Raw genomic sequence first — 14,441 nt, 5'->3', positions numbered from 1 at the left:
AGCAAATGTCATACAGTGAAAAAAAACCCCCAAAAAGTAGCCAAATGGGAGCTGCTGTCTCTCAAATCTCTATTTGCTGTTGCAGGCAGCATGATGGAGGATTACGAAGCTGGTGTTTGTTTGTTTGGGGGTGAATGGAAAGGGAACAGTTTGCAGAGGAATGCCGGTTTCAGACAGCCAGGGTAGACTGGGATTTTGGAGGATTAGCCACACAGAGACATAAACAGCCTCTTTAGCCCTGTGGCCACGATCCATTCCTCCCCTCTGCAGGTTATAAGAGGTTAGTATCACAAGTAAAAAAGGATGCCTGATTACTGGGAGCGAACTCATATAATGACTTGTCATGTGTGAGATGAGTAAGAGATGATCAGCGGTGGTGACAAATTATAAAAACTTCTTATAAAACAAATATGATTCTTTTTCACAGTTTTCTGGCTAATCAGCTAATCCTTGTTAAATAATGACCTTTGCTACCAAAGGAGGGAAAATGATGGTGATGCTGAAATATGGAGCAACATTTTTCTTATGCATATCCTAAGGCAATTGAAAAGATGTATATAAATAAATAAATTAAGTAATATTTTTATATTAAAACTGAATTTAAAGGACTAAAATATTACTAGTCGTACCAAACCTGCTGAGAATGATCACCAAACTGCAGGTCTACAAAGGTTTTAGGCTCTATTTTCTTATTCTTTTGGAGAGTTATGGCTCTAATAAACTACAAATATACATATAGATCAACTTGATTAGCAAACTGTCTTATCAGCGCTGCGTCTCCACTTCAGCCTAACTAAAAGTACAGTTATAAAAGTGGGTTAAAGGAGAACCTCGACCACGAAGAAAACATATTAAAAATGAGAGCTAACAACAAAGTCTGTAGTTTAAATTAAGAAAAAATTCACTTTCTTTATGTTGCTTGATGGGACATGTTTTGTTCAAATGTAAATTTTCAATACTTGCGATACACAATTCTACATTTAAAGGCATAAATGTACAAACATGATTTGTATTTATGCAAAAAAAAAAATCTGTGTTCATTGATGAATGTAACTAGTATAAAGATAGGGACCAACACACCTAAACCAACAGTCTGACAATCACCATTTACAACCCCTGAAACACTGATGACTTAACTCATACATTACTGTTTACACAAAGAAATGATGAGAGAACTATATTTTGTAACACTTCTCTTTCTCACTAACTGAAAAATGGTACTAACATGAAGAAATCTACAACATGCAATGCGATGCTTGATCATTATCCTCAATCATCACCCGCACAATATAATGTCTAAATCCTAAAGCAAGATGTCAAGTAAAAAACTGATGGGATAAAGAGTGAGAATCTGTGTATCATCTCGGACAGACGGCTTCGCCCACCACGACACGTTTCATGTTAGTGACTGAGCGAGCAGTCTGGTTGATGTTCTGTCTCAGCGGTCCTGCTGTACCCTCTGTGTTTGCTTCACCCACACGTGTGTCCAGAAACGCTCACAACAACATCTGCTGGCTCTGCCCTCGTCACACATACACAGGATATAAAACCTTTTTTTTTTACTGCCACGGCAATATCACAGCACGTCATGGTCTAAATCATTAAAGCCTCCCAAGGCAGTATGTGTCCATCTGCATTTATCTCCATGAATGCATTTAATCATGTATACGTCTTCAGATCAACAGCTGTATCATAATGATATAGTCCTGCTCAGTGTACAGATATCACAGAGGCCAGTTTTCATAACTGAAGGTCTTCTGGTGAGAAAAGTGCCAACATACATGCATAATGTCCACTATATTACAGATAATATGTGTATGTTGAGTCAGAAATGATTAATTAAAGGCTATGGCAGGTTGTAAAAAGTACATTAACTGTCCTTTATTTTCATACAGCATGTTTATTCCAGCTCTCTCTACTCTCATTTCTCTACGTCTCTCCTCTCCTTTTACTCTCATGCATCTCTTCACAACAGCGGCAGCCATGTTGGCTTATATAAAAACCCCCAAGTGGACCGTGCAGTGCATGTAGAGCGCTTAATGTCTGAATCGAGTCGGATTCAAAACACACATTTCGGAAAGTGACTCGCTGGAGGAACGAGAGAGGGTATCATCCTTCCTGTCTGCCTGTCTGCCTGTCCCCGTTACGTAACCAAATTCAGGCAATTAGGTTTTAACAGGCCACGCTGACCTTTTACTTTACGTCTCAATTACAAGCTTCACATTTTGCATCTTCGCCGCCCTCAGCACTGTCTGCCTCGGCACTGGAACGAGTTCATCATCAGGTTTTCGGGAGTATGAAATGGTGGAGCTGGCATTATGTAATAACATGCTTGTATAATCAATGCATTAATCAGTGCGCATGTTATATTATAGTTAAAGCAGAAGATTTATGATAATGTTCAATGATGCATGTAGACTCAGTGTAAATGGACTCATTGAGATAAAGGCCAAGATTACATTCAGTTAACTTCTTTTTAAACTATCTAGAGCAGCATATACTGTAGATTATTTACACCTAATTAGCTTGAAGCATATTGGCTTTTAAGCATGAAGATTAATCTGTAAGCTTGAGGATGTATATGTTTGGAAAATATTTAAAAATCAAGGTTTTATGCAGCTTTTCTCCGAGCTTTCACCCACATCCCATGGCCTTTAATTGTGAATGTATTTTGCACTTGTGATGATACCTGTGTTAAAAGGTCAAAAGCTCTGAGAAAAGTGTATCTTTTTTGTTGAGGCAAGGGATTCATATCATAAGATTTCTAGAATATGGCCCCTTTTTACAGGTAATCTGACTTTGTAACATCTACAGCTGCTCATTTTGTATCTTGGATGTCAATAAATGCAAAAAAAGCAACAAAATTCAACAAAAGATTAAAACATATAGCCTAATTTTGAATGGTTGCAGGACTGTTTTTCTCCTTTTCTCCATTCTTCCCATTAAACTCCAGATATTACCAGTGGCAGAAACTTGTGCTGCATGGAGAAAGATAAGAATTGTTCTTTCATCTTGTAAATGTGCTGCTCAGGAGATTTCTGATACACAATCTACTGTTATAAAAACAAACAAAGAAATCATATCGACATTCATTGAGCTCATCAACTCTGGCTGATCAATGACAATAAAAGGTGAGAAATGAGGAACTGCACCAATTCTGACTTTCTGTTGTTCATTTCTGATCCCATACTGTGTTTGTGCACTGATGCAGAGCTAAAATGCCTTTTTCGGGGCATTTATCCACAGAGCAACTCGCAGTGACTGAACAGGTAGGCAATCTAACAGAATGAAATGGCCACAGAGATATCACATTACAAGGATCAAACTGATGACCTTTGAGTCAGAGGCTATCCTGTCATCCATGAAATTCTCTCTTTCAAATGACGCAAACGTGTCTGGAGATTCCCACTTGATTACATGTTGGCCTGCACATCTGAGAGGTGCTTTAATTGATGTTTGGCTGTCAGGAGTTTGAGTGAAAATAAAGAATATTTGAATCTAGATCTTTACCTGCTCTTATTCTACCAGAAAAACAGTCCTAATGATAATAAGTAAGGTTTATTTTTTGCCCAGACATAAATCGGATGCTCCCTAGTTTACGTCCATTGCTCTAATTCTACAAATAATCAATATATTGGAGCTGATTTGTTTTCAGTACCTGCAAAAGATTCAAGTTTGTACAATAATAGTAACATAATGTGGTAATTGGAAACTGCTTCTACTACATTTCATCGCCTTGCTTGAAATTACATCACTTAATTATGACTGTAATCACTTTAATGAAATGTATGTTCATATATATTCATTAGGCTTTAGTCCAAATGACACACACACACACACACACACACACACACACACACACACAATATTGAACGGAAATATACAGCGGAGCAACAACTACCATATTTATCTCACTCGTGCCTCTGTGTGTTTGCAAACGCCCACATATCCTTTGCCGCTGAGTTCCTGTCACCTTGTCATCACGTGTGACCTTTTGACCCCTGAGTCAACAAGGAGGCAATAAAGAACTAAAAGGCTGAAAATGAGAGAAGAAAAAAAAAATCCTGCTCACTGTTATTAAAATCACACAGCTAGGCACACATGGGAGCACTAAACACACAAACCTGTCTAAGTATTGTCTATATATGCACACACGCACACACACTTTATTACATCCATGCTGCTCCAAGGACTGTAGCAGAGGAAGGTTTACTGATTAGCAGCGTCATTTAATTTACTGCAGTAGAAAATGTGCTGTAAAACATGATTTATCACTTTGTGGCAGTTATCACAGGTTTTAAGGCAATTATTGGAGTAAGGCCTAACACCTCACATTCATCAATAGTATTTTGAATAATTGCCTGAGCAATAAAACAAGGCTAATACCTGTGTTTGTATATTGTGCTATACCCTCTGTTGCATAAAACTAACTTCATCCATCTATCCATCTATCCATCCATCACCATGTTTACTACCTCAGCAGTCACACTACAGTATTATCACCATGGGAATAATAACCAAAGATATGAAGATGCTCTTATTTCCATTCCTCACACATCCCACACCCCTGGAGAACGGCATATTTCATTCTCTGTCCAATCCCATTCTACCTGGAAGAAGATTACCAGCCTGCACCAGCAGCTCTACCTCAACACTTTCTCATTTCTTTTTTTTCTCCTCCTCTCGCTGTTATTATCTCTCCTCCCCTTCTGTTCTTCATTTTCTTTCCCATACTCCCCAGTTTCTTTTTTTTTCTCCTTCCCTGGCTTGTCTGTATTTTCTGGGTGAATCTGGGTGTAGCTTCAAAAAAGAGCTTGGTTGCTTTAAAGTTAACCTGAATCCACCGAATTCATTTTAATTAGGAATGATGTACATCAATAAGACATCAAACACTGTATTTTAGGTATTTTAGAGTAATATATTATGAGTGCTGAGTACAAGTAGTGTTCTGTCACTAAATCTACAAAATGATGCAGAAAATTATTGCTCCTTATTTTTAGGATGCAGAAAACAGAGGCAAATCTTATGAATTGTATGAATTGTATGCTATTACAGCTACAAAACGAAGCTTTTACGGCCTATTTTATTACTCGTCTGACCAAGACAGACAAGTCAGACAAGAATAGAGATAAGATATTGTTGTGTGGGTATAGATGAAGCTTTGTTGTGGCTTGTGGCAAGAGAGACAATAGATAACTGTTTTTCACTGTTTCGTGCACACGGAGCTGGCTGGAGTGTGTCTTTCCTCTTGCTCGTGTGTGTGTGTGTGTGTGTGTGTGTGTGTGTGTGTGTGTGTGTGTGTGTGTGTGTGCGTTGGCTGCCATTTTGTTTGCTTTCCAGTTTCAGTTTCAGACACTCACATCTCTGTCGCTACACCGCACACTTTTTCTTCCTCTCTTTTTTTTTTTTTGAATGACGGAGAATATAGGGAGCTGAAACACATTAAACACACTTCATCTCTCAGGTGAGATGAATACAGTTGGGTGATTTGGAGAATATTTCGGAGATGAAATGGTGTGTAACTTTTATTTTTCTAGGCACATTTTCTTTGTTTCTACTCTGCTGCCCAAACTAAAAAAAAGAGATAACATTCAGAACAAACTTAAAACTGCATTTATACTCTTAATAACTGAATTTAAAGGTCAGGTAGTTTAAAAATAGCCATGCAGCTCCAGTTAGATGAGCGATTGATGTGAATTACCTCTTGTAAAAATACATTTTGTGGGTAAAATGACTTAATTGTGAAGCTCTTCATTTGGCTGTTATCGCTCCTTACAGAAGACTGCAGCGACAAAAGTATTGAACTCAAATGGATCACATGGGTGTTTATTTTAAAATTAGTTGAATTGTCATTTGTTAACCATGGAGCATCCATTTTCAGGACTAAAAAGTAACAATAATATACAGTAGTACCCTGAAATGCCTCTTTTTCCCCTCTCTCCAGTAACATTTCATCACATTATTACCATGACAATGAGATGACACTCCCCTTTAAGGAAAGCCTGTATAATAACAACAGTGATGTAACATTACACAACAAGTCCAAGTGTCACTACAGCCGGAGCTCTCTTTCCTCAGAGGAGCTAGCATTAAGTGCTAGAGCGACATCCCAGCCATGCATTATTGACATGAGAAGTCCAGAGCCCCATCACTTATTCATCTGGCCCCTTTGTGCACATACACATCTCAGGAACACATAGCTAAAGACCTCAAGAGCTCCTGTGTCATGGCCTCAATGAAGTAGGTGACTATCTGCAGCTCTTCTTCTCCACTGTGGCCTTGAGAAGAGCCTCAGGGAGCATCAGACAGTAAAACCAAGAAGTTAAATAATTATTCATTTTGATAATTGATTAATTGTTTAAATCATTTTTGAAGGCAAGAAAAATCAAAATTTCACTTGTTTCTGCTTCTCAATTGTGAGTGTTTGCTGTTTCTTTTGGTCTTCTGTGGTATTAAACTGAATATATTTGTGGTTTTGGATTGTTGGTCAGACAAAGAAAGCAATGTGAATTTCTCAGTTTGGGCTCTGGGCAACTATGATGGGCATTTTCAACTATGTTCTTGCTCTTTATAGACAAAACTATTGGCTGAAACAATAATTTTGAGATGTTTTGATAAAGAAAAAAATTATTGATTGCAACCCTACAAGTAACACAAAATTGGGGAAAACAGTGCTTCAAAACTCCACCAATGATAAATATATATATATATATATATATAATTCCAGCAGATATATAAAGTCATATATTACTACAATCAAAAACTGCATCTGTTCGTTGCATTATGTGGTCAGAGCAATATCCATTTTTTAAAATAAACTGTCTAGAAATTATGCTAAATGCTGCAGTGTTAAGCACTAACTCACCAGTCCTTGCTGTAAGGGCCGCCTATGGCAGGACAACAGCATGTTGTCAAGGACAAGAACCTTTTCCTGTAATGTGCGGTTTTTATTGGTGAGGTTTTGTCTGTTTGAGGATTCAGTGGGAAATGAGAAAAGACGTCAAAGCAGTTTGTCAAGCAATGCAGGATCAGTAGACGAAATGGGAGACAGCTTTATACCATAGAGGAATGTATGAATAGATTGCCAGTTGTACCATGTTCTGTGATCACTATAAAAAACATAACCACTGGGTAGATGAAAACCCCACGTACTGTCTCAATGTTCAGATCTCTTCTTAGTATCCTACAAGGCGTGTTATACAACACATAAATAGACACTTTTCTGAGTTTAACTGTTACAGGCCATGTACGTGCATAGTGTTTCATTTTCTCATCATTATGGACGGTGAGTGTAGTTCTGGGCTGCCAGAACAGTTTACAGCTTTCTGGAAGTGTCGAAGGTCAAATTACAGAAAGCGATGTTGATATCAAGTGACTCACTTAGTATTCCAGTCACACACCTACTCTCATAAACTCTATTCTTCTAGAGTGGCTGCCTACTGTAAAAAGCTTGAGGGATAGCCACAGGGTGACCAGGATGACCTGTGTGTATGTTAATATAAAAACTATTGTACAATTCATCCATTTATCATGCAGTGCCGACATAAAAACAACGCCATCATCCAATTTATTGTTTCATGAAGATGGCATTGCAGCTGCATTTGCTAAAAAAAGATCAGATAAACTAAGGGTGTTCAAAGGGCAAGCCTGTTTTGTGTTTTCAGGCTTACCCCCACCACCACCCCCCTCCACCGCTCTCCTCAGTGGTGCTGAGCTGCATGGCTCCTTATCAGCCAGCTCCCTGCTCCTTGGAAACAAGTGGAGAGTGCAGCAGCAGGGACAATAGAGGGGTAGACAAGAACATCTCAGAGGTGTTTATTTTAAGCTACAGCAGGAAAATGAGAAGTAGAATGAAAGTAAATCATTGCTATGTTAAGGCCATAATTCAGTATGCACAGCATATTACACCAAACATGAGCCTCGCCAACGCCCTTCAGCCCTGTGCTTACAGTCACCTCTGTGGTCTCCCTGGGTAAAAGGGGTTCTGTCTGCATCATTTGCCCGCCCACAGGGGCACCCAGGGCCACATTCATTACTGTGTGGCTATTACAGATGACGTTTTGGCTTCTAGAGGACCGTGGAGATATGACATTTGACAAGTAAAACATGACAGGAAGGGGTGCTCAGGGGCTGTTGTTGGCAGTAAAAGCTGCAAGGAGAAAAAGTGGGATGTGTTCACACTGGGTGGGGGGTTGGGTTGGTTTGGGGGGTTTTAGGGAGCAGCGGCGCAGATGAACATATGACCAACAATCACCCGAGCAATTTCTGTACAGACCTTTGCAGCCTGTTTTGAATTAGAAGCACAACCTCTCATGTTTTACGACGTAATAAACGTCAGGGCAGAGAGATGCAAAAGGCTCTCTGGGTGAAAAATGCAGCAGATGTCCTTTTTATATCTGCATGTTTGATGGAATCCCAGGCAGAAAGTGTTCAAGCCAACAGCAGATTACATATACAGAATTTCTTAAGTTTTAGTGATGCTGCAGTAACAGACCATCAAACTGTTAGGTACTAATCAATACTAATGTCTTTCATTACACTTTTGGTCACAGTTTTTTTAATGAGATGTTTTCATGCAACGACTAGAGGAAACAATCCCAATCAGTGATCCCCAGAGGTTTATTTCAGTTTATGCTTCATTCATGGTCATGGGCCACAGTAGGCAGGCTACTTCTGTATCATGTAAGACCCTGTTAAATATTTGAGAAGTCGTAAAAACAAAGGCATTAAAAAGCAATTAGATGTACCCAAAGGATGAGAAATGGATCCTGGCTGGCAGAATACACAAATCATAAAAATATCAAATTACACCTCTGCTGCCTTCTTTATCTGCCTGAGCCACTGTGTAACTGTAAAATGCATGTTATATATATATATATATATATATGCATCAATTACACCAGGGGAAATGTTTGGTCTACAAAATGTCCAAGGTGTCATCTCTATATAACAATCCAAAACAGATAGATATTCATCTTACTATTATAAGAAAAACAGCAAATATTCACATTTAAGAAGTTCAAATCAGTAAAATGTGGGTCTATTTGCTTAAAATGACTTAGTGACTTAATGATTTAGTAACTACAGTGAAAGATGAGTGAAATCAAGAGAATATTGTCATATTTGAATGCCTGCTGTAAACGCTACAGGGGGTAATATTGACCTCCAGAGCTGGTCAGTATGCAAGAATCAATAATACTGATACTCTGGATTCCTCACATGGCATTTGAAGACATTTCACACATTGTACATGGGCATTAATGCCAATAGGTTATGGATTGATTAGGACTAGTACAACAAAAATATGATAAAATATTCAGTAAAACACAAAATCTGAGGAAAACTGAAGGGTATGATATTTCTTGTGGTGACTGTGTAGCTAATGGATTCATTACAAATCTCAAACCAGATGGAGAATACATAATACATCACACTATGCATGCCATTATGCTCTATAACAGATGCAGTGTTTGTGATGCAGTAATAGTACATATATTGACGTTTAAATGAGATGAAGCTCACATTACATGAACAATCATCCACATATCCTGTTAATATCATGTATCCTGTAAATATCTTGCTGTTTAAGGTTCATGTAAAAGCATTGCAGAGGCTAACCTGTGTCGACAACCCCGGTCAGCTGCACTGCAGCATCATAAATTACCCAGCCCAACTGACGGACCTACAGCTACAATAGCACCAAAAACCGACCACATAACCCTTCGCTGATCCTTGAATGAAAAACGCCTCCACGCTCTGCACAGCATCATGTTTGCAGAAGAATGATATGTCTTCAGTTGTATTATCCCTGCACCTGAGCACACAATACCATGTAATCTAGAGAGCGGAGGGCGTATTCATGTTGACCCGAGCAGATTAATTGGTGACTTTATGCTTCACTGATGCAGAGATAAGATGTCTATACATGCTTTCATTCTGGAAAATGGAAGCTTTGGTCATGTCGGGATGGTTGACAATACAATACTGCTAAAGTCATGTCTATTTCTGTGGTGAAAATGATATGTTGGAGGCTACAGATCAATATGAAACTAAAGCTGTCTGCATCATATCCCACACACATAAATACAAGTGATTGTACTTCAACAACACAGACTTACAGATACATAAAAGTACCTCTGATTTCTAGCTGTGAAGTGGTATTTGTCTCCAGTATTTATTCTGGATGAATCTAAAAACAGCAACCATCTCTATTTGAGACATTTATGCCATTTTCTCTAATAGACAACATTCACACTATTTGATAAAATGATTCAACATGGCAATCATTCACTTTGCCATTTTCTCTCGCTTATAGTTCTATTCCCCGTGTTTCTATTTTCTGTCTCTGCGACTCACTCACTTCTCTCGTTCCCTCTCCTTCTAATCACTTTCATTTTCTCCCCTTAAACTCCTTTCATTAATCAAAAGAATAATAATCTAACCCTGTTAGAGCTGGAGCGAGGACAGATGGCAGAAAGATGACAGTGCCTGACAGCGCAGAGGATCGGCCTCACAGATAACTGTCTCATAAATGTGGCTTTAAGGGGGAAAATTATGGTGGATTTTTTTTTTTTTTTTTTTACTTTTCCTTTCCAGAAATGCTTCAAAAGCAAGAGCATCATTTGGGAGATAATATTAACTTTTGGTAGCTGTCATATCACTTGAAGTTAAGGTACAACTAAGCTAAATAAAACTAAATTTAGAAACTTTACTGTCATGTGTGCTCAAAGGATTTTTGACAACTCTGTTTTCTCACATGTGCAACCCTAACCCTTTCTCCAACTACTTAACATAATGCAAAGAGACAACTATAACAACCTGGTTGGTGTTAGAAAATGTAAGGCAACATCTTTAATACTGATATGAAAAGCTGAGCAATGACAAAACCTGGAACTAAGTCTCTACTCTACACAATAATTAGCTGTTGTGGTTTGTAAGCTAACTGCTAAAACGGTTAGCTAACATGTAAATGCTATGTCACAGAAAGAGAAAATGTAAAAAAAATATACACAATTTGGTTTGAGGAGGGAAGAAATGTGCTGCTGCATTATAGCTCACTCTCTGTATATTGTTTTCCTGTTTTTGTTTACATGTAGAGCGTCTCTGGGAAAGTGAGAGGTGGTCCCATGGGGGGCTGAATGGACACAAAAACAGCTCAACCTAATTTAGCATTTTTGCTGCTACTTAGCTATTGCTCTCATATAGGACACACACGCACTTATAAGAAAAGGACACATTTTAATGCAAGTAACTCTTCTAAATCACTGCTTTTCTCACTTGTTTCTTTTAATGGGAAAGTTTTGAGTAATGCGTTTATTCCCGTTCTTGCTGAGAAGATGCCACTCATGTCTGTAAGAGTAGAGTCAAACATCTCATCTAACTCTCAGCAAGACAGAGAATAAGCTCATTTCCCTAGATGTTTAACTATTCCCTTAAGAAATGCAGTGTTCTGTTAACTTCATTAGTCCTTTGTCAATAGATTTATATAATCGCTGTATGCTTCTGTCATCTTTTACAATTGTGTCCATCATGTAAAATGCCCCTTTAACCTATTATGTCATTGTGTATTGTTTATAAAAAAAATGTCTGGGGCTAAAATTCATCTTTCTTAGAGGTTAAGCCACCTGGGAGGCTTTAATGAAGAGAAACTGTGGACAGTACACTTGTGACGTGCTGATCATCCAGAAAAAAAGGCATAAAATAACCCCAGAATTATAATAATCATAATTTCCTGTGATCATCCCAGACAGAATAGCCATATCTCCTCTGGCTCTAGACTATGAACCTAAAATAGGCTTCGCTATAAAAAAAGAAAGAAAGAAGAGAGACAGAGAGAGAGAGAAAGCACAGCATACTTGACCACCACAGGGTATCATTTGGGACATCTCAGAGTTTTTAATGCGACGGCTACAGAACAAGCTCGGCTGAATCCGTGAAGATGATTTTGTTTGTCATGCAGCTAAAAACCTGAACCGCACTGTGACAAGCAAGAAACAACCGCAGCAGTTCAGCTTTCAGTTCGTACTCCCAAACCAGAACACTTTACAAAAGAGGGAGCAACGGTCTAGATTGTTTGCTCAAGGGCACTTTAAAAATGCCCTTGAGCAAAAGAGCTGTGAATGCTTTTCACTTACAGACACGCAGTCGTTTTGTATCTTCGGCTGTAAGATGAATTCAGACCTAAATCTTCTGTAAGCTGCTTCTTGAGATTCTGCGGGTGGCCTTGCTGTGGTTGTCAGTCATGAGTGAAACATGACGTTCACTCCTTCTCTGCCAACAACCGATTTTTGCACATGGCTGCTTAGTATGAAACGGCCTTAATAAGATTCTCAAATATATCTGTTTCATGTCATTGAAGACCAGTGTGAGAGGATTTATGGCGGGGCTGTGGTATGAGGTTAAAGTGTATAGTTGCTTATTTGTGGGCAGACATGAGGTTAATGTTTGCGTTGGGCCTGTTAAAGACCTTTCAAGGAGTCAACTCTCTCATGTGGGTTATTGTTTTTATTCATACCTGAAACAATAAAAATGATGCTGGTCTCCCATTTCTCTGTATTTTTGCATTATTAGGGTTTGATCATCAATTGAAGCTCTAATGCTGTGAGTCTGAATCAGAGTGGAGCTGCTACAAAAAGGGGGAAACAAATAAGACCTGCACCAAAACACGCAATGCGCAGCCATCCAGCCAGCTCACCAGGATCGATCGCATCGGTTTTGGCTCCGTTTCACAATGGTACAATAAAGGCGAGCGTAAAAACTGCTGGGGTGTTTCTGAGAAACAATTGGTGGCTGGTGATGGTGTTGTGAGTCACCATTTAACCAGATAGCACAACCCTCTTCACAGTGCGTGCAGTAGGCCTGACACCCACACCCCCACCTCTCTCTCTTCCCTCCCACCACCCCCCTCCCTGTTTCTCTCCCTCTCTGCAGTCCAAACAGTGCAAGCCGCATAACGTGATATGGTATAGCGGTCATGGCAACCAGAGCATCCTCAGGGGGTTTTCTGTGCTCTCCATATAGTGTGGGCTGTAATCTGCCATTGTTGTGAATATGCAGCTGTCAGAGTCCAAAACTTGCATTCTTCCTTTAGATATAAGCTCATATTTGTTTGTTTCTATCCTTACATTACAATATTATCATAAAATAACTATAATTTCCATAGGAAACACTGTATTTTGGTACATGATCCTCATGTCATAGTGTCCAGTGCAGGACTTCCAGCCTTTTGGCAAACATTCAATCAACCCTCAAGTGACAGCATCTGTCAGTGAACATCAACCAGCCAAGCCTGTCGCCCCATGTGGTCATATATATAATAATTCCAAGTGCGCCAGAGACATCAACACCACTTCCAAATCTGATGTGCCGCATTGTCAAACCAATACTCTCCTGTTTCGACAAATCATCGCTGCATCACGAGGTTTGGGTTCCTCTCACAGCAGGCATGGTGATGTGCGCCATGCGTGATGAGCAGTGGGCAGCACAGGGGCGTCATTTCACTACTGACAGTCTAATCTAATCTAGACACCGAGTATTGTTTGCCACCGAAATTTCCATGCCTGCAGATATCGAGTGAATGTCTAGGGTCAGATTGGGGAAATTAATGACTACAGATAGTTTTTTTTCTTAAATTTGCAAGTCATTAGAGGACAATGATTCTCTAATATGTGTTTTATGCATCATATATGCAGCACTCCAAACGGGTAGACTAAGCACTTGCGCATGTGGATTGCACCGCTATCAATTTAGCACATTGTGCGCCATGCGAATTTGACAGACAGCGCGTGCAGGGCTATTTGACAGTGATGCGCGTCGCCACGGAGACGACAGGATGGATGGATGGGATACTGAGGGGGAGGAAAGGGGGGGGGGCTGTCATAGTGCGGGTTTCACAGCGGTCCTCCTCGGTACTCTTGTCCCCACTTTCTCGCCTGGATCCCTCGTTAAGGATGTTTTTCGAGCTCCCCTCCATCCTCGGTCACGTTCATCTTGCAGCGTGTGATTCAAAGACATAGCGTTAAAAAAGTAAGAAATAAATAAAAGGAAGCGAGCTGGATCCCTCCTCCCTCCTGTTTATATCGGCTACCCTCCTCCTCCCACCTTCTTCACCATGGCGCAGTTTACTATTACATGACATTCTCTCAATCACACCGCATTCACCCTGAATGTACCCCCTCTCTGACAGCGGGGGGGGGGTGTTTTTTTATGTCTGACATGAGTGCGACAGATTGATTCATGATTCACCGTCTTGCTGCGACATCAGCAGTCTACCTGCTGCCTCTCAGCTTTGAAGTGGGAGATGAATCTCTCAGTCACTGATTTTAAAGAAAACAATTCCCTCTTAAAATGGCTGAGAGGACTTGTTGGCACAGACCCCGCACCCCCTTAACAATGCGGTGTTTGGACACATAATCTACACGCTGAGACATGTATTTCAGCTC

The sequence above is a fragment of the Scomber japonicus genome, chromosome 17 (genome assembly GCF_027409825.1).
Source record: "Scomber japonicus isolate fScoJap1 chromosome 17, fScoJap1.pri, whole genome shotgun sequence".
Classification (NCBI taxonomy): domain Eukaryota; kingdom Metazoa; phylum Chordata; class Actinopteri; order Scombriformes; family Scombridae; genus Scomber; species Scomber japonicus.
The sequence above is the reverse complement of the archived record's forward strand: the minus strand, read 5'-3'. Positions refer to the sequence as shown.